This window comes from Muscardinus avellanarius (genome assembly GCF_963383645.1).
Source record: "Muscardinus avellanarius genome assembly, chromosome: 13".
Lineage (NCBI taxonomy): Eukaryota > Metazoa > Chordata > Mammalia > Rodentia > Gliridae > Muscardinus > Muscardinus avellanarius.
This window is the reverse complement of record NC_137799.1, coordinates 79,005,143-79,025,960: the sequence shown is the minus strand read 5'-3', so window position 1 is coordinate 79,025,960 and position 20,818 is coordinate 79,005,143.

Below are 20,818 nucleotides of genomic sequence, written 5' to 3'. Positions count from 1 at the left end.
ATTGTGAGATTGAGTGTGTGTGTGTGTGTGTGTGTGTGTGTGTGTGTGTGTTACTGGGGATTAAACTCAGGAACATTCTACATCCAAATTATACCCTCCAAGCTCTAGTTTTTAATTTGAAACAGGGTCTCACTAGCTTGCAGAGGGCCTCATGATGTTGCTGAGACTGCCTGCAAACCTGCAGTCCTTCTATCTCAGCCTTCTAAATACTGAGATTACAAGTGTGTACCACCATGCCCAGCTGTTCATACAAGATTTTGAAAAAGGAAAACTATGTTCTAGTCACTAAGCACCAGTAGCATCAGTAGAGTCAGTATAAAGGATATCTGTCTTTTGATCTCAGTGGAAGTTTTCCATCCTCCATTTCTCCTGTTCCTTCATCCTCCTCCTTTTGTTCCCTTCTTAATTTAAGTATATTCTGATTTCCTTAATGCAAGAGAGTGTACTTTTCTGGAGATAATGTACATTTGAGAAAAAGCATGGGTAAGTTCTCATTTCTGTATAATTTACTTGGGACAGTGAATGGAATGCATTGCAAAAGTGGGTGGTCACATTTTAACTAACTTACTAATTATGCAACATTCAGCTCTTGTCATGAGAGTCAAGAAAAATGGATAATATATGGAAGTTTTGTGGTCACCACTGGGAAGTGCCAGACCTGAATCAAGTGCATGAGGGAGAGTAAGGAATGAGATACTGTTCATTCACATTGAGGTAGAGAAACACTTGGAAGAAGTCACTGGAAATATCTTTTTTAAAAAAAGGACAGTTGATTTAAAGATAAAAATGGGCAAAGATTTGAGAAAGGAAGCCATAGATGAGGAAATAGCCAATAAACATGAGAAAAGGCGTTCAACTACAATATACAGAGAGGCAGATATATTTAAGTGATGAACCATTTCACAGCTATCAGATTAGCAAGAAGAAAAATGCCTGAAGGCAATGCACTTCCATATATCATCCATTTTTCTTGACCTCATGACAAGAGCTGAATGCTGCATAATTAGTAAGCTAGTTAAAATGTGACCACCCACTTTTGCAATGCATTCCATTCACTGTCCCAAGTAAATTATACAGAAATGAGAACTTACCCATGCAATGCACTAATGAGGTTTTGCAACTCCTATGTACTCCTGGTAGGAGTGTTAAATGATGCCATCACTTTGTGATTCTGATGTATCTATTACACCGAGTACTTTCCAGTCATCCCTCAGGATACACTCGCTCTCCATCTTCCCTTGCCCAGCTTCTTATCCTATGGGACTGATATAATTTCTCTAATCTCTGTGGTTCTCTGGCTTTTAGTGGGATGAACTGCAGGTTGGAAAATGAGAGAAAAACACAGTTCATAGTTTTTCTGTTTCTATCCTTCACATGTGTTTGCTGTGCTATCCTTAGCTGATAGGTCCTGTCACACAGTTATGATCCTCACCCTTGTAACTGCTCCTTGCCCTTGTTATTTGAGGTTTAAGAGTAGTAATGGCCCCCTGCTCTTGCTTATCCCAGAGCAGTGCACTGTTTCTAAGGTCTCTAGATGTTGGTGATGCCTATTAAGTACTTTTTACTATATCTCTTTAAATTGTCCAGTTTGAATGTGTCATCTGATTCTCTCCAGGATCCCAAAGTCCATCCCTGACAAAGTTGAATATATGCATACCTATGACTCAACAATAAAAATTACTAGGTACATATCATAAAATATATTGGCCAAACAGGGATGCATAAAAGTGTACAGAAACATTCTAACAGTGGAAGTCAAACATAATCTAAGTGTCTGGAAACAGAATAATGGTTCAGTGCACAGAGGTGCAGTTACCTTACATTAGTTTTTTGAGGCAATGTAACAGATTAATGGAGGAGCTACATTCCAATATGTATAAAAGTATGAATGTAGCATGGCTAACCTGGACACTCATTGGGAGGGGGAAGGGGAAGTGGGGGGTGAGAGAGGACACCAAGCACAGTCTGAATGTATGCCATCTTCAATATGATCCACATAAAAATAAAAAAAGAAAAAGAAAAAGTAAAATAAAATAATGTGTTATTATCCTTTATGTGCTTTCAGTTTCCAATCTATAAAGTGAAGCTAATAGCTTATACCCTATAGGAAGTAATTACAGTTAGATTAATTGTTGTGTTTAAAACAGTGTCTAAGATATGATATGTACTTCATGTTTGTATTAAATAAGTAAAATAGATGGAGAAAGAACTATAATTAATCACATAGACTATGTGGAAAACTCACTGCAATACAGTATAACTTATCAGAAGAATGTAGATAGTGGAGTATGGGTTGAGTACAATATCAACATATAAAATTAGGAAATTATTCTATACCAATAAATAATGTTAAAATACTTTTATACAAATCTTTATATATGTGCATGGTGGCGCACATTTGTAATCCCTGCTCTTGGGAGGCAGAGACAGGAGGATCACGCAGGTTCAAAGCCAACCACACTGGCTTAAGAGACACTGTTTCCAAATTTAAAAAAATATATAAAATAGGTCTGGGAGTGTAGCCTGGAGGTAGAAGGGTTTCCAGGAACCCCAGTACTACCAATTCCAAAAAAAATCTTTACAATGAAATAAAAATACAAGGTTCCTAGTATATAAATCTAAAGGTATATGTACTAATAAAATAAAAGAACAAAAGTAGAGCTAGTGTACTTGCATGGGTAAACACAAAAGTAAAATTTGAAGTGAAAAAAGGAAGCCATGTACATCAAAATGAATATTTATGTAACACTTTTATTGTAGAAGTACAAAATTATACATAGTAAAAACAAAACATCTATGCAAATGGTAATTCAAAATTTAGGAAAGTGTGGTCTCTAGAGAGGAAAAGAATGGAATTAATGTTTTTGGCTTAGAGAAGGCTTCAGTTGAAATTTTGAGAGATGATAGAGGCCACAAAAGTATTTACTAAATTATTAGCTAAATTTTTTAATTGCCTGACATAATTGATTATTCAAAAACATTTTCTCAGAGCAGTAGAAATACTAATGTCCAATAATCCTCAAACTAAAAACCAAACCAAATCAAAACAACAACAAAAAGAAACCAAAGCAAAACAGATGCATGACCTCTTTTGATAAGACATTTCAAATTGGCTTTGAGTTGCTTTGTAATTACTTTTGTCTTCATAAAAATAATGTTTTTAGAGCCCTTTAAAATTCTTCTTAATTTTCAGAGGATAATGCCATCTGGTGATAGCCTATACTGTACATTTGTGCAGTCTGGGTTGGAATGGAATCCTTTTCTTGTAGCTATTTGTTCTAAACACTGGGAAGAACAAGTGTAGGTTTAAGTCATGGCCCTGCTGCCAGCTTCTTTCCTGGACCCAGCAGGGGACATTTTCAGGACTGCATAAGACAGGAAACCAGGAGACCCTGAGAAGGCCACTTGGTGAGACCTGGGGGACACACAGCTCAACAAATTCTGTAGCCAGCACAAGTGCCAATTATGGTTCCTCTGTTTATCTTTTATCATCTTGCCCTTTGGTTTACTTAAAATGTATATTTTATGGAGATGGCAGGGTAATTTGAACAAGATTGCATTATGGCGAAAGAATATAACATCCACATGAACTTTATCAAAGTTCATTTTTTAAGCTATCATGTCCTGTCTTTCCCGGCACAAATGGACTGAATGTAATTTTTCTTTGGTGGTGGTGGTACTGGGGTTCCTGGAAGCCCTTATACCTACGGGCTACACTCCCAGACTTATTTTATATTTTTGAAACAGGGTCTTTTATGCCAGCGCGGCTGGCATCGAACCTGCGCGATCCTCCTGTCTCCGCCTCCCAAGCGCGGGGATTACAAGTGTGTGCCACCATGCCCGGCTGAATGTAATTTTTAAGTTTTCTTCACAAATAATAAATGTTAAGTCAAGCATTTATTTAGGCCTTTTTGCCATATTAACTCAGATACTGGGAAGGAATGTATTTATCTTAGTGGTAACAATAAGCATATTGTAAAACAAAGTAAAATGTTCACTCTAGTTGATAGATTTGGAATACAGACCTCCCCTGCCTGAGTTTGAGTCCTTCCTCTGCTAATTACTAGCTATAGGTACTAAGCACTCACTAGAGTTCTCTGGGCTTCAATTCCATCAACAGGAAATGGGAATAATAATATGTAAGATCCTAAAAAAGTGGTCATGCAACGACCATGAAAGGCAGCAATCACATTCCTATGCATTTATTTCAGAAAAATGAAAGTTTACAATCACATAAAAGTCTGTACACAAATGTTCAGAGCAGTTTTATTCATAATGGTCCCAGATTAAAGTAATCCCGATTTAAAACCCAGAGGGTATTTTTGTTCAGGTCCAATAAAGACTGACAGAGGAGGAGGTGACTGTCATTGAAAAGCTGGTGTGTGATTCATAGTTCCCAGGATGGGGATGCCACAGCCCCTGGTGGGGAATGATGGGGGAGGGGAAGCGCCAATGTGAGTCAGAATGCTCAGGGAATGGGAAGGAAGTATGGATTAGTGCCTTTATTGTGGTTTCTACAGGAATTAATAAGGATTTCGGGGCAAGGGGGTTTAGGATTGTCTAGTTTGAATAATTTCTTCAGGTTCTGGAGTGTAGAGACAGTTTTGAATTGTCTGGTGCCTTGTCCTGGATTAAGAATAGGAGAATTTGGCTTGGGGCATAACTTGGTAAGAGAGTTTTGTGGGAATGCTATGGGTTCTGCACTCATTTGTTTGCAGGTAAAAGATAGCTATAAGGGAGTCATTGTCTCTAGGAATTTGCTGGCCTTGGGGACTGGTTTTCCCAGGATCAACAAGACTTCAAATGCCAAAACATTACACAAATCTAGATGTGATACATCCATATAGTAGAACATTACTCATCAACAAAAAGAACTACTACCAGGCCTGGTGGTGCATGCTTGTAATACCAGTATTTGAGAGGTTGAGACAGGAGAATGGAAGGTTCATAGCCACCCTCAGTAACTTAGTGAGGCCCTCTCCAACTTAGTGAGACTCTGTTCAAAATAAAAAATAAATTAGGGCTGAGAGTAAAGCTCAGAGAAAGAATACCTCTCAGTTTAAGCTCCAGTGCCACAAAAACAAAACAAACAAGCAAATAAAAACAAAAAGAGAAATTATTGATATATATATATATATATATATACATGTATATATACTATATAGTAAATATATAATACATTAACATATATAAGTATATATTAATGTATATAATAATTACTGTATGTATCTCAATACATGAAATGTATCTCAATATATATTTCATGTATCTCAATACATATATATTTCTCAATACATATATATATATATATGTATCTCTATATATATTTCATGTATCTCAATACATGAAATGTGTGGTTGTGGGAGTGATGATAGTGATTTTGGTGATGGAGAAGGTGGTATTGGTGGTGGTGCTGGTGATAGAGGTGAAGGTGAAATTAGAAGTGGTATGGTAATAGTGGTGGGGGTGATAAAGTTGCTGGAGGCCGTGATGCTGATGCTGGTGGTGATGGTGGGCATGAACATTCAGTAGGAGAAGTCTGTGGTGGGTGGTTATGGTAATAGTGATGGTGGTAGTGGTAGGGAAATAGTGGGGAGAGGTTGCTATAGTGATGGTGTTGCTGGTAGTAATAGGGTATGAGCATGTGGGGGGTGGAATTTGGTCTGGGTGATGGTGATAGTGGAAGGAATCTTTTTTTTTTTTTTTGGTGGTACTGAGGATGGAACCCTTCTACCTCCGGGCTACACTCCAAGACCTATTTTATATTTTATTTGGAAACAGGGTCTCTTAAGCCAGCGAGGCTGGCTCCCAAACAGCGCGATCCTCCTGTCTCCGCCTCCCAAATGCGGGGATTACAAGCGTGTGCCACCACGCCCGGCTGGGGAAGGAACAGTTTGATGATATTTGTGTCGGTGATGGTGGTGAGGTGGCATTTGTGTTGGTGTTGGTGCTGGTGGTGAGGCTGAGAACACAGTGGGAAAAGGTTGTTGAGGATGGTGGTGGTGATGGTGGTGTGTGTTGTCATAAAAGGGTAGAAGGAGAAATTTTTATGACTGTACTGTTCTGTACTTGACACTTGTCTATTCCCATGTAAATAACTTGGTTGGAGCACTGTAATATGGTTTTAGAAAATATTATGGAATATTATAGGAAACTGAGTAACGGGTATATGGGATATCTCCATATTATTTCTTGCAATTGCATATAGATCTACTATGGTCTCGAAATTAGAAATATAATTACAAAAAATATCCACCTAGCACATAGTTGCAGATTATCAAATATTAGTTGCTTTTAAATGTTAACTGTGCTAAGATCCTAATCATATTTGTTATGGGATGAAATAGAGTAGATTCATTCATTAATTAACTTAGCCAAATATTTGATGAGGCCCATAATATTTAAGATCATACCTGCTGGGATGTAACTATAATTCAAATATGGAGGTGCTAAGCACTATAACAGAAAGAAGAATGGAGTAGTTAGGATCAGGGTTTAAAGCCAGGACGACTTCTATTGAATTGTCTAGATTTCTCTGTGTTTTCTTGAATGAATTACTTACTCTTTATTTTGTTGCTTCATCTATAAAGTTGTGCAAAAATAATGTATCCATTTAGTTGGTTTTGAGGTTTAAATGAGATAATAATTTTGAGGTTTAAATGAGATAATATATTACTCTAATCTTTTAATAACTATCAATTGGGCTCCTTTTGTCTCTGTATTACATACTGGGGATCCTATAACACTTAGAGAACTGATATATTTAGTAACATTAGAATTTTTTTTTGGTGGTACTGGGGTTCCTGGAAACCCTTCTACCTCCGGGATATACTCCCAGACCTATTTTATACTTTTCATTTGGAAACAGGGTCTCTTAAGCCAGCGAGGCTGGCTTCGAACCTGAGCGATCCTCCTGTCTCCACCTCCCTAGCGCGGGGATTACAAGTGTGCGCCACCACGCCCAGCTTAACGTTAGAATTTTATAGTCTTTGACACTCACAGATATTTGCTAGGGAATGGAATGCATTTGGTGTAAGGCTGTAGAGTTTATCCTTGGATCTTTACATATAGCAATATATCTCTTTTGAAATAAATGAGAGTACCTTGTGTTTGCTGCTGCATGTGCTATTTGTTTTTATAAATGCATATGTAAATTGAAGTGTAAATTTTTATAATTTTATCAATGTCTTATCTCATATGTTTTCATCTTGAAAGGCATCCTGTCCTATGTAATTTCTTACTTGGAAAATTATCAACAGTTGAGCATGGTGGTTTGTGCCTGTAATTCTGATATTTGGGAAGCTGAGACAGGAGGAATGCGGGTTCAAGGCTCAGCAAATCAGTGAGACCCTGTTTCAAAATAAAAAGTATCTGCTCATTTTTTGAGACTAACTATACTCAGTAGGTTATTCTTAAGTTTCATCCATTTTTCTGAAAATGGAATGAGCGAAATCGCACGTTTTGTGATCTATTCATCTGTTGATAAATATCTAGGCTGGTCCCATAATCTGGCTATTGTAAATTGTGCTGCTATGAATATGGATAGGCAAGTATCTTCATAATGTTCTGATATTATTCCCTATGGGAAGATGCCCAGGAGCACAGTCTCTGGGTCAGATGGTATTTCCATTCAAAGTCTTCTGAGAAATTTCCACACTGATCTCCAGAGTGGCTGTACCAGTTGTCAGTTCCACGAATAGTGTAATAGGGTTCCTATTTCCCCACAACCTCCCCCAAATTTATTATTATTTGTGTTTTTGATGACTGCCAATCTTACTGATTAGAGGGAATCTCACTGTGGTTTTTATTTGCATTTCCCTGATTGCTAAAGATGTTGAACATTTTGTCATATTTTTGTTGGATATTTGTACTTCTTTTGAAAAGACTGTTCAGTTCAGTTGCCCATTTTTTGATTGGGTTATTTGATTTTTGTGGAAGCTAGAGAGATATTTGGAAATAAGGGATGTGAGATGAAGTCATAAAGAGTATAATAATTGAAATAAACCTATTAATGTTTACAAGAATACCAATTCCAATATCAAAGACTTGGTGAGGAGGACACCAAAAGCTGTATGCATACATTTGTTTGACACTCTATACCCCAATATGATGTAAAATTACAATGCACAAAATTTAAAAAAAGGAAAAACATGTATAACAAAAAGGCTGAAGGTGTGGGTCAAAAGTAGAATGCCCTTGGGTTCAATTTCCAGAACAATAACATTATAAAGTCAACAATTAATCACATGAAAAAGAATGAAAGAGATAAGTAAAAATTATATAAAAACAATCTCTTTCATTTAAAACAAATTTGGATGCCAGGCATGGCAGCACGCGCTTGTAATCCCAGCACTTGGGAGGCTGAGACAGGAGGATCACACAGATGCGAGGCCAGCCTCAGCTACTTAGTGAGGCCCTCAGCAACTTAGTGAAACCCTGTTTTTAAATAAAGTATAAAATAGGTCTGGGAATAGCCGGAGGTAGAAAGCCTTTGGGTTCCATCCCCAGTACCATCAAAAAAAAAAAAAAAAAAAGAAAAAATTTGGATGAAGTAGCATTTGAGATGGACCTTGAACAATTGGATAATACTATGAATATCATTCAGATTACATCCTTTTGAAGAAAGTGAGCACACAAAAATAAGGTAAAAGACTTTATGTAGCAAAAGTAGAATTCATTAGCGTTCGTTCATACTTTATTTTACCTGTTAATAGTGCCTAAAAACCTGCCGAGCAATGTTGGCTTCTGAAGCTAGCCGCTCCTACCCATTCAGGCTGGTTGTGTTCTCTAAGTCTTTTTTGAGGCTGTAGCGAAGGACTGTGATCATTTCCTCTAAACCCACTGCATGGAGTTTCTTCCTTTCAGTGATGGTCTGGAGGGTGTTGAGATCTAGCTACAATCACCTGTGACATTCTTCTACTTACAAGTATTTTCCAAAAAAACAGCAGTTCAAATAAACCATGTTTAGCTTTTCTCTCTAGAAGATTTGAAGAAGATTGTTTTGAAAAAAAAAAACTATAAATGTTCATTTGACAGACAGGCTCAAAATGTATGTCAAGGATCATGTAAAATGATTGAAAAGAATTTTAATTGTTAGAGCTGGAAGACAGCTATACATTTTTCTGAAGGGATGCATGTTCTTTCCATTAGCTTTGTAATCATCCAGTGTTTGAATTCTTCATAGTTCAAAACATAAGAATGCTTTGATACTATGTTAAGGTTATCTCACTGAACTCTTATTTATCTGTAGATTTATTTCTTTAGGTACTAGAGATGAAACCCAGGAAAGTTTTACTCCTGAGTTACACCCCGAATCCTATTTATTTATTTATTTATTTACTTATTGCTGTACTGGAGTTGAAACCCAGGAGCATTCTACCTCTGAGCTACATCCCAGCCCTATTTTTTATCCTTTATTTTAAAACAGGGTCTCACTGAGTGGCAAAAGTCCTCTTTAAGTTGCTGAGTACCTTTGAAAGCTGCTGAGGCTGGCCTTGAATCTCAGATCTTCCTGTCTCAAACTCCCAAGAACTGAGAAAACAGGTGTGCATTCACCACACCTGATTCTTCAATTTCTTTAGTTTCCTTTAATATATCATTTGTATTTCTTGAATATTTATATAATGTCCTCTTATGTGTCTCCAAGAGTAATAATCAAATTTTTAGCTAGTTGAAAACCAAACCTTCTGTTAAAATTCTCAACACACTAGGTTAAAAAAAAAAAAAAAAAAGTAGTCAGAGGAAATCTAGGAACTTGAACCTGGAGGGCAGGAAAGGATTTGAAGATGTGACAATGAGATGAATTAACTTAAAGGCCTGACCACCTCCCAATTTAACAGCTCCATTACCATTATCTGCATGTGGTTGGGCTTCCTGGAGTCTGATAAAGATGATGAGAAAGGATTATCTTCATTTTAGCTGTAATACAAAAATGTATTAGATATCAGATGCAAAACACAAAAGCCTTTGAAACCACTATTTTTTCTCACTTGGCACAAGATTGCTTGATACTTTATTTTACTTTTTTGTATTTTTATTGGTGCATTGTAATTATTCATCAGAATGACGTTCAGAGTCATACAAACATGCACACGGGTCTTGGTGTGTTTTTCTTCTTTTTTGTGAATTGAACTTCTACTCCAAGTAAAATTTCTTCTTATTCTTAGAAAACATTACTGTTATTTTTATTTTGTTATTGTGGGGATTGAACTCAGAGGTATTCTCTCTGAGCTATACCCCCAAACCATTTTTAAAACTTTTATTATTTACTTATTTTGTATTTTGTTTTGAAGCAGGGTCTCTCTGTATTGCTAGAACTGCCCTCTAACCTGCTGGTCTCCTGTCTCAGCCTTCCAAGTACTGGGATTACAGGTATACACTACATACTTGGCTCTTAAAAAACATTTTGAAGAGTTTTTGTCTTATCGGTGACAGTTAATGTGACAAGTATTTTTATTTAATCAGCAATTTAAAAATAGAAGCTAAATGTATTTTTTTAAAAGAACTAAAATCTTTTAAAAGCACTTTATAAAACATCTATCATAAATACATATGTAGATATGTATAATATAATGCTGGCATTATATATGTTTTCTATATATTGTTGCAATGATTTGTTGCTCTTTAAAGAGAATTTCACTGGTATATATTTAGAAATAATTTAAAACAGACACATAATTTAAAAGTGTTCCCCTATATTGTTACTAAACATGCTATTTATAATACATAATATAAATCAGGTGCCTTAAAATAAAATGAGATATTTTGGGGGTTGTTTTATTCAAACTTTTATCCATTTAAATGCTTTTATTTTAAAGACAACTAAAAATCAAATCCCTCTGAGACTAATTTGAACATCCGGAGTTTGCAGAATGCTTACAGAGGTAGGATCAGAAAAATAAAATCTACACAGCCATCACTCATGCTGGTTTTTATTTTATTATTAAAAGTGCTACATTGCAACTGCCTGATGTTGAGGGGGAGGGTTAGACTCTCATGCAAGTGACCTCTACCTGGGACAGAATATGAAGAGAGACTGCATAGGCTTTCTCCAAATTGCACCAACATCCAGAAGAAGAAAAGAGGCTTCACATTAAGTCTGAAGTGCGACAAGATTATATCTTACCTTTAAATTATATAGTTTAAAAATTCAATAATAATAATGATAATAAATGCCCATTTTATACATCCTGGAAAATTGTTACTTTCAATATATATATTTTATAAATTATATAAATATATATAAATATATACGTATACATATACATATACATATACATATACATATACATATACATATACATATACATGTATATATATTTTGGTGCTGGGGCTGAACCCAGGACTACTCTACCACTAAACTATACTCCCAGCCCTATTTATTTACTTATTTACTTATTTTTGCAGTACTGGGTGTAGAACCCAGGGGCATTTTACCTCTGAGCTACACCCCCAGTCCTATTTTTATTCCCTATTTGGAAACAGTTTCTAACTAAGTAGCTAAGGCTGGCCATGAACTTGTGATCCTCCTGTCTCAGCCTCCCAAATACTGGGGTTACAAGCATACGCCACCATGCCTGGCCTCAATATTATCATTTTTAGGTATTAAAATAATCTAAACTCCTTAGTCTGTATTAGGCATTTTATGCCTATTTTAGAATGAGGAAACTAAGGCTAAGAGATTTTGATTAATTTGCATAAGACCAATTGCCTGCTAAGAAATCAGGTCTTCACCCCAAAGTCCCTCTCTGCCCACAAGTTCTTGTTGTTTGCCCTCGCCTTCTGAGCTCTTCCCAAAGTAGCAGAACCGTTTTGATTTTCTCAGAGCAGAACCTAAATACACCCCAGCTTCATTGCCACACTGTGCATGGCTCACACGGGAAGGGTGGCCAGACCTCTGTACAGCCAGGTGGAGTATGGTGGCCACCTGTTTAGGTTGCAGGCCATGGATGGAAAGCTTGGACGCTAGACACCTGAGCCCCTTGCCCATTTTCAGTCCTACGTTTCAGGTCATTTACATTTAGGATTCAGCTCAGCAGATGGCTCAGGCTCTGGTGTGGGCATCTCCTTGGTATGCAGCACAGTGGAAGCTTCTTGAAGATAGCTGGTGCCCCAGGTACGAAGCTGGCCCCAGTGAGTTCCTTGACTCTTGAGAAATGAGCTCAGTTATAAGAGAAAAGAGTGCTCTGAGACTTGAAACAGAAGAAGGAGACAGGGAGTAAAATTGGATTTAAATGGAAATCTGATGTTCATTTGAATTTGTTCCAGTTATGCTTGGAATGCCTGATGCATTTGAATTTTCAAGTTTAGAGCAGTATTATGTGAAAATGCCTTGATAATTCCAGAAAAGAATATGTCTGAGGGGAATGAAGAAGTAAAGGTGTCTTTTATTACTTTCAGCTTTTCCTTAAATCCATTTAATTATGACACCGGCTTACATCTGTAATAGCTTTTCAGAGCACTTTGTGATATGTAACTTTATTTTATTCTTAACAAAAGATCGTCACTGTAGGCAACACAACTAGAATTTTTTTCCATTTTATTGATAAGAAAACTGAGGGGAGGAAAGATTACATAAATTTATTGTTATTATTACTACTGCTGGTAAGTCAGTTAAACAGTGAAGATTAAATTTTAAAAGTTATACATTAAATTCTTATATAAAAATACATTTTCTTGAATATTTTATTTTAAACACATACGTGTCCATCCCGAAAAGGTCTAAGGCCTTTGTTTATATACATTTTTAAAGTTTCTATGATAATTATTTATAATGTAAATCACACTCAGATTATCCATAATTTCTAGTGTTTTATGAGGGGGTGAATACTATAGACTATTTTGGAAAACAATAATTATAACCTTCTTTTATATTTTTATTGTTAGTTTTGAATATTTTGTTTTCAATTTACATTCTTCTGTATGAAGCAAAATATACTGAGCAATGTGTACATGTACATTTGTATCATTTTGAGCCTCACCATGATATATAATTACATTGCACCAATAATAGAATTAAAAATAAATTTAAAAAATTTAGTCAGGCATAGTGCCACTCACCTGTCATCCCAGTACTTGGGAGGTTGAGACAAGGGGATTGCAATTTCCCGACCAGCCTCAGTAACTTAGTAAGGGCCTCTACAACTTAGTGATAGCCTGTTTCAAAATTAAAAAAAAAAAAAATTAAAATAGGAATGGGAGTGTACCTCAGAGGTAGAATGCTCCTGGTTTCAATCTCCAGTAATGCGCGCATGCGCGCACACACACACACACACACACACACACACACACACACCTGCACATACCTGCACACACAAACCATTAACATTCTTTCATTTTTTATAGCAACTTGCCTTTATTGGGTATTACAAAAACATTTGATAGCATTTTCATAGTAATATGACTCTGTATTTTTAGACCCATAGCTTACTGATTTACTAATATTTATAAAGTTGTGTACTTATAATAAGTGCAACTGACATAATCAGCTTTGGCAATAAACATACTTATCCTTATTCCACAGACCACAATCTAGTGAGAGCAGAAATGTGTGAATGTACTTGTACGTGGTTTTCTAACTCCAAGTGTTCCATGTGCCTAAGAATGCATATGCTTTAGAGATGGAAATATAAGCCTCAATTTACCAGTTATGGAAACGTATATTTTGATTGTAAGTAGTAAAGTCAAAATAAGAGCATCTTAGATTTTTTGTCTCAGTAATCTTGAATGTAGTGACAGATTTAGCTAAAGCCTCATCATAACATCCACTTATTCAACAAATATTTTTAAAGAACCAATTATGTTTCAGACCCAAAGTTCTAGACACTGGAGATACAACACAAATAAAGCAGATATAAATTTCTACTTTTTGTGAAACTTAGAATCCAGTGTTGGAGGAGAGGGACTTTAAATCAGCTAAATATGTATGATAGTAAAAAGTCTATGGAAGAGATTAAATGGGTTTGGTATAAGGATGACTGAAAAGATGATGATTTAGTAAAGATGTGAAGGAAGAAAGCAAGTAAACATGCTTTAATTGCCTAAAAGCAAGCAAAGTGCAGTGGGCACCACGGTTTTGGAAGGGAGTAGAGATGGGTGGACTAGACAGAGGAACGGCAATTGAGAGAGCCCGGAAGTAGAAGAGCTGGTGTGTTTCAGGGATAATGCAGAGGCAAGTGTGAATTGACCAAGGTGGGAGAAGGGGAAAGGAGTAAATAGGAACAGAAAAGTAATGGGCAAGAGGTTTTAAAACCAGAGTTGCAAATAGAGTGCTCTAGTTTATTAAGAGGACTTTGATGTTTACTCTGAGTACAATTGGAAGACAATTGGATGATTTCAAGCAAATGAGAGACATGATCTGATATATGACGGGATAACCTTGTATGCTAAGCTGAGAATGTTGAAAAGAAGACCAAATGTAGAAACTAGCAAGCCAGGTAAAGTCTTAAATTTCAAGTAATGGGATTAAGGGTAGAGGTGGAAAATTGTGTATATTAGACAGAAAGAAAGAACAAAAGAAGGAAAGAAAGAAGAAAGAGAAAACAAGAAATTACAATATAATGGGACAGAGAAAGACAGAAAAATTAGAAGCAATCAAGATATTTAGCAGTAGAAGATGATCTAAATTGTGTTCTGTCCACACAATGAATTGCGATATAAAATGTATGTAGTATGTAGGAAAATAATTATGAAATATTAAACCATGGTAAATGATAATGTTAAGTAAATGTGGTACATTACATGCTAAACTAGTTTTGCAAGTACAATGCTTATCTATGTCACTTACCAGACACAAAAGATACACACTTTTAAAACATGGGACTATGGATGTTTTAAAATGTTTTTATTTTTGCTTCATTTGTATTTTAAATTGCTTTTATATAATTAACATGACAGAGATATTAGCTCATTCATTTCTTTGTTCAATTAACACATTTTGTTTTGAGCAGAAACTCTTTAAAATTTTGCTCTTGGCTTTGAAAAAGATTAAAAATGAAGGAGACGAATTTCTTGTCATCCATCTTCACAATGTTACAGGTGGAGAGAAAAAATTATAACAGTGCATATACCAAAAAATTATACCAATGCAAGTAGAGAGGCACAAACAAAATATTATGAGGGGTTAGAAGGAGACAAATATTTAGCTGTCAGTGGCATTTGAGTTGGGCTGTGAAATATCAGGGAGGTGTTTTGACAGTTTGTGGAATAGAATTCTCAGCTGAGGGAACAGAATTAGCAGAGTTACAGAGGCGAGGATGCATAAACCATGTTTAAGAAAATAAGTTTCCCAGAATGGCTAAAGTGTAGATGAAGTATATAAGTATAGTGTAAGGAAGTAGATATATATGTACACACACACACACATATATATGTATTGGATAGCATAAGAAAATATATATAGTTGAAGAGAATCAAAGAATCAAATATGAAAAAGTAGACAATATAATATAAAATTACTGCTCACTGAAGGACTATCTGTATGTGTGTGTTATGTTTTAAACATTTGCATAAAATATATTCAACTTCCCCAAATTTAGATTCATATATTAGTTAAAATTCCAGTTCCTTGTTATTAATTTTAGACTTGTGCTACAAAGTTGACATGTATTTAAAATAAATATGAACTTTTATGACTTTCCCTCCTTTCCAGAAGTATTTTCTGGTTTATTTTGAACTCTATAAGTATGCAGTAAATATCTATTTGTGGATTTAAAATTTGACTGTAGCCCATCATATACTAAATTTCTTCTGGGAAGCAGCTGGAAGAATCTAGTTGTTGTAAGTAAAGATTCTTAGGAAGAATGAAAAGAATTGGTGCCCTGCAGAAGAATTCAGGAGTGTTGTCTGCAGAGGTGCTTCACATCAAGTTTAACTTCTTTATGACTTAGGCCTATGAAATTAAGCCCACATCAGCATCTCCCCCGGCCTTGGTCACATCATTCCTGTTTGTACATTTCCATTAGTCAACAGCACTTTGAGGCGCTGATTACTTACTTGTGAACATTTGCTTTTGGCTGTAAACTGGTAAATATACAAAGGCTCTGCAGGAGAGAGCAATGACATTTTGGTAATTCTAGGGGGAAAAAAGTCGATTTGAACACTTGATTATAAAGAGAGGAAACCAAGATGTTACATTTCGCAGTCGTTTGCCCCCCCCACCCCGACCCCCATTTTTAACTGACAGATTGGATTTAACACATGGAAGCTGGAAGACTACTTGTCTTTAAAAAAACGGTCTAATTACATTTGGAACTTCAGGGAAATAGAAGATTCCAGGATATTTTTGTTTTGAATTTGAAATTGGGGACAGCGCATGCACAGTTGTTTGTTTTCACACTTTATGGGAATGAATCACACCATGTCGACCGTGAGATTTAATTATGTATTTAGCAGAGAAACTGGCGTCGTGCCAAGGCAATAGCTAAGCTGCTGTAGTAGCCCGTGCACAGCCCCTTCCAGCTTCCAGACACTGCAGACCTTTCCTAATAGCACGCTTAACGGAGGAGATGGATGGTCTTGATGAGATGCATTGAATCTCAGTGGAATGCTTCTGCTAGAAACAAAGTGCTGATGTCAAAGGAAGGACATTTTGGTAACAAGGAGCAAAACAGCTGAACCTCCGGCCACAGGGTCCAACTTTAATTGAAGCAGTTTGAGCAAAACCTGTCATCTCTGCCCGCTCCCATTGTTGTTCTCGACTACAGCCCTGCGCATGAACTCTCCATCCCAAACTATCATACACACAGAGGGCGTGTTGCATTTAGAGCCTGTGGACCATGGAATTAAATCAAAGTTGTAATTTTGGGGTTTAAAAATTTAGCATGATTTTAATGAGTCTTCTCCAATACTCAGTGCAGAACTGGATGGATCATCCGAGAAAATTTTTGGATGAGTGTTATGTTCAAATATTTTTATAACAGTTAATTCAATAGATGTAGTTATTATTGATAAATGCAAGAAAGCTACTGAAATATACTAAAAAGGAATAGGCAAGTCTGGTATAATTTTGTCATAAAACATATTTTCCTCTTAGATGTGTTTTATTCTGTAATTTTCATTGAAAGTTTCTTGAAAAGTAGGTGGGATAAGCTCAGAGTTGCTCTGTTTTTCTCCTTACAGAATCAAAGCCTAATATATAAGAAAGCAAGAGATTAGTTCAAGAATAACCAAGTATTTGATATTTGTTTTCTTTTTTTTTTTACTATAATTGCATCATATTGGCTGATTGACCATGGACAGTAATTAAGTTTCCTTTTCCATTGAAAAATGACAAAAAAATTTGTTGTCATAAAAATCTGGGATCCAAAGGTATAACCTCTAACATTTTTATTCACATAATTATTTTTGTGGTATTGGGGATTGAACCCAGAGGCATTCTACCTTCAAGCTATACTCAAACCCTATTTTAAAAAATTATTTTGAAACAGGGTCTTACTAAGTTGCTGTAGCTGGCCTTGAACCTGCAATTAGTTTGTGTCAGCTTCCCAAGTATGGGGATTATAGATATATACCATCATGCCCGGCTTTCATAATTATATTTGTCTGCATTTTCCTTTGTCCATAAATGAGGACTGAAAATCTATACGAAGTAAATGTAATGACCTTGGAAATGGAATAGAAAGCGAGGGGTTTCCATTTCTTCAATTTACAATTAATTATTTTAGAAATCAGTCTTTGATCACTTGATCTTCTGACTCTCTGGCTATTCATATTCAAGGAATCTCTTGCCTCAGCTGAAGAAAACTAGCTGGTACAAGGCCATGCCCTTTTCCAAGCATAAATGTGTATTATAAAGGTGGGTGCTTACAAAAGTCTGGTCTTCATCCAAATTTTAGCCAGCTCTAAGATTTATTTATTTTTAAAATTTCTTCATGTTCAGTTGAGGCGCTGACTGAGACCATTCCAGAGTTCAGTGCCTCTATCTGCTCAGTCCTCCTTCTCTCCTTATTTGACCTTAGTGACCTTCTGACCATCCCTACACACATACCTCAGTCCACCCATGCATTCATTGGAAACCATAAACTATCCATGTGTTCTCATCTAATTACCTTGAAGAACATTCTTCTTTCCTCACCAAAATAAATAGCCTACCCAGATCCAAAGCATGTGAGATGACCAGCTGAACTTAAGATATGATCCATATCTAAAATATTACTTCTTTATCAGGGTAAACACCCACTTTGAGTGTCTGATTCCACCTATCAATAATGTTATGCACCTTATGCTACTTTTCCAGAAGATGTTTCTTTGGATTCCAGATGTTGAAACCATCATCTTGTTAGAAGCTAGAAAATATTTTGTCATTTTGTTATGTGTGAAGGACAATATTTAAAATATTTTCCCGAAATCATTATTTTCTGTTTGATTTTGAATCATTTTCATTTGTATGTCGAAGTTGCTTTTTGTCTGTGTGTTTTGGTATGCCCGATTAAACCTGTTATTGTGGTTTTGTTTTGACACTCTTGGTGTCAATTTTCAGAAAACACCTGTCTGAAGAAGAACACAGAGCTCTTTCTACAGCAGTGAGACAGCCATCTCTGCCAGAATCTTACAGTTCCAGCATCTGCATGTTCAGGCCAAATGCTGCTTGAACCAGTTTGATTTTATTTAATTATCTTTGTTACTGGACAGAATGCACAGTATAGGAATATGCTCATAAAAGACCATTTCTGCCATACCTCAAACAACTTCAAAGTGTCCTTGGAATGTGTAGATAATGATTATCAAGTCATAACTTCCTCCCTGTTAAGCAATCTCCCATTATATCACTTTCTGTAAAATACATCTTTAATGTTGCACTGTAATCTCACATCATAAAGAATTTTAGAGTGATCGGTACATACATGCACATAGCACTTGGTGGGCTTCCCCCGAGATCTTACTCCATCCCCCCCATTCCCTGTACAAGATATTGAGATTGGCATTAATGATTTCATGTATGTGCAAGCCTCACTGGCAGTGTTATATCTTTAGACCTCTAAGGCACAGGGTGGCCAGCCATGACTCTAGCTAGAAAGGAACATCTACCTAATGTGAAAAACCCAGTCTACCTCTTGAAATATCTTTTTTCTAGTTGGCCAATATTTGCAAGTGCTGGAAAAAAATCAATTTTTATCCACAGAAGTGACTCTCATCATAAGAATCTTTTCTGTAATTTCTTGGCATTCATATGAACATACCCCCTTTTAAATTCAAAAAATGGCAGTAACTGTAGCCAGGGTATCTCTCGACTTATATGCTCACATCTTATTATTTTTCAGGGAGTGAAACAAGAGCCAATTTCTGAATACTTCTCTTGCTCTGATGATGGAAATCTTGCCTTCTTCTTTTCTTGGGGGATTCTGGGTTGGGCTATGGATTTAAGGCCTTTTGTAGAAGTAAGACATTAGAGGGTAAGAGCCTCTGCCAGATATCATGGTCAGCTGTCTACACTGATGACTGATAAGATGTCCCCTGCTCCTGTACACATTGGACCCCTCAGTACTGGAACAGATTCTCATTCTCTCTCTCTCTTTCTCTCTCTCTCTCTCTCTCTCTCTCTCTCTCTCTCTCTCTCTCTCTCTCTCTCTCCCTTCCTTCTTTACTTCCTTCCTTATAACCTGAAGCTTTCTGAAAGGCTTGTGCAACTCCTATCATTTGAAGCACCTGTCTCAATGCTCACCACCTCTTTTATAGTAGCACATAAACTCTTTCTCTTACAGCCCATATACTTATTTTCCCTTTCCTGGACTCTTTGCCTACCACTAAATTCTATCTGTAAAATTCTTTAGAGTACAGGCATTTGAGAAGATAGTTCAGACATACTTGTATTTTCTCTATCCACCATTCCTTCAGATATAAATATCCCATAATTTTCTTAATAGGTTACTTGCTTTAATGAATAGTAAGAATACAGTAAGGGGAAAGGGCTGAAATATTTTAATATCTAAAACTACTACTAAACCACAAATTTTGGTAGCCATTTATTGACAAGCCTTCCTGGTTTGCCCACGTGGAGATGGGAGAACTGATCACCAACCAGCAGAGGGCACTTCTGAAGCTTCAGTGCAGGGGATTCAGGCCTGAAAACCCTTCAGCAAAGATGAATGTGTCAACAAGGATACTCATGCATTGCTATATAGACTGGTTTCCATTCACTTGAGTAGATGCCCCGTAGTGGTAGAGCTGGATCATAGGATAGGTTCATTCCAATTCTTCTGAGGATCCCCCACACTGTTTCCAAAGTGGTTGCACTAATTTACAATCCCACCCGCAATGTATAAGAGTTCCTATTTCTCCGTATCCTCACTAGCATTTATTATTATTTGTGTTTTTCATGATTACCATTCCAATTAGGGATAGGTGAAATATTAAAGTAGTTTTGATTTGCATCTCTCTGATTGTTAACAATGTTGCCAAACTATAAAACCAGCCTAAATGTCTGTCAATAGTTGTGAGATATACAAAATTACAGGATATACACACAATGAAATCCTACTCAGCCATTAAGAAGAAAAGAATTATGTCACTTTTAGGAAAATGGTTGGAAATGAAGACTATTATGCTAAGTGAAATGATTCAGTAAAAAGTGAAAGGGTGGATGATTCCCCTCATAAGTGGAAGCTCTGGAGAAATTGGGGCACAAAAGGAATGCCAGAGAGTGAGGAAGAGGATGTAAATGAGGGAGGGGGAGGGAGAAGAAGACTTGAAAAGGAAACACTTCAGCACTGGAAACATAGGTCACTCACTCTCAGCCCCTGTCCCTGGCCAGGGGAAAGAAAATGAGAAGGGGAGATATTGAGTCAACAGTATAGTTACTTAGATGGAAAGGAATTAAAAA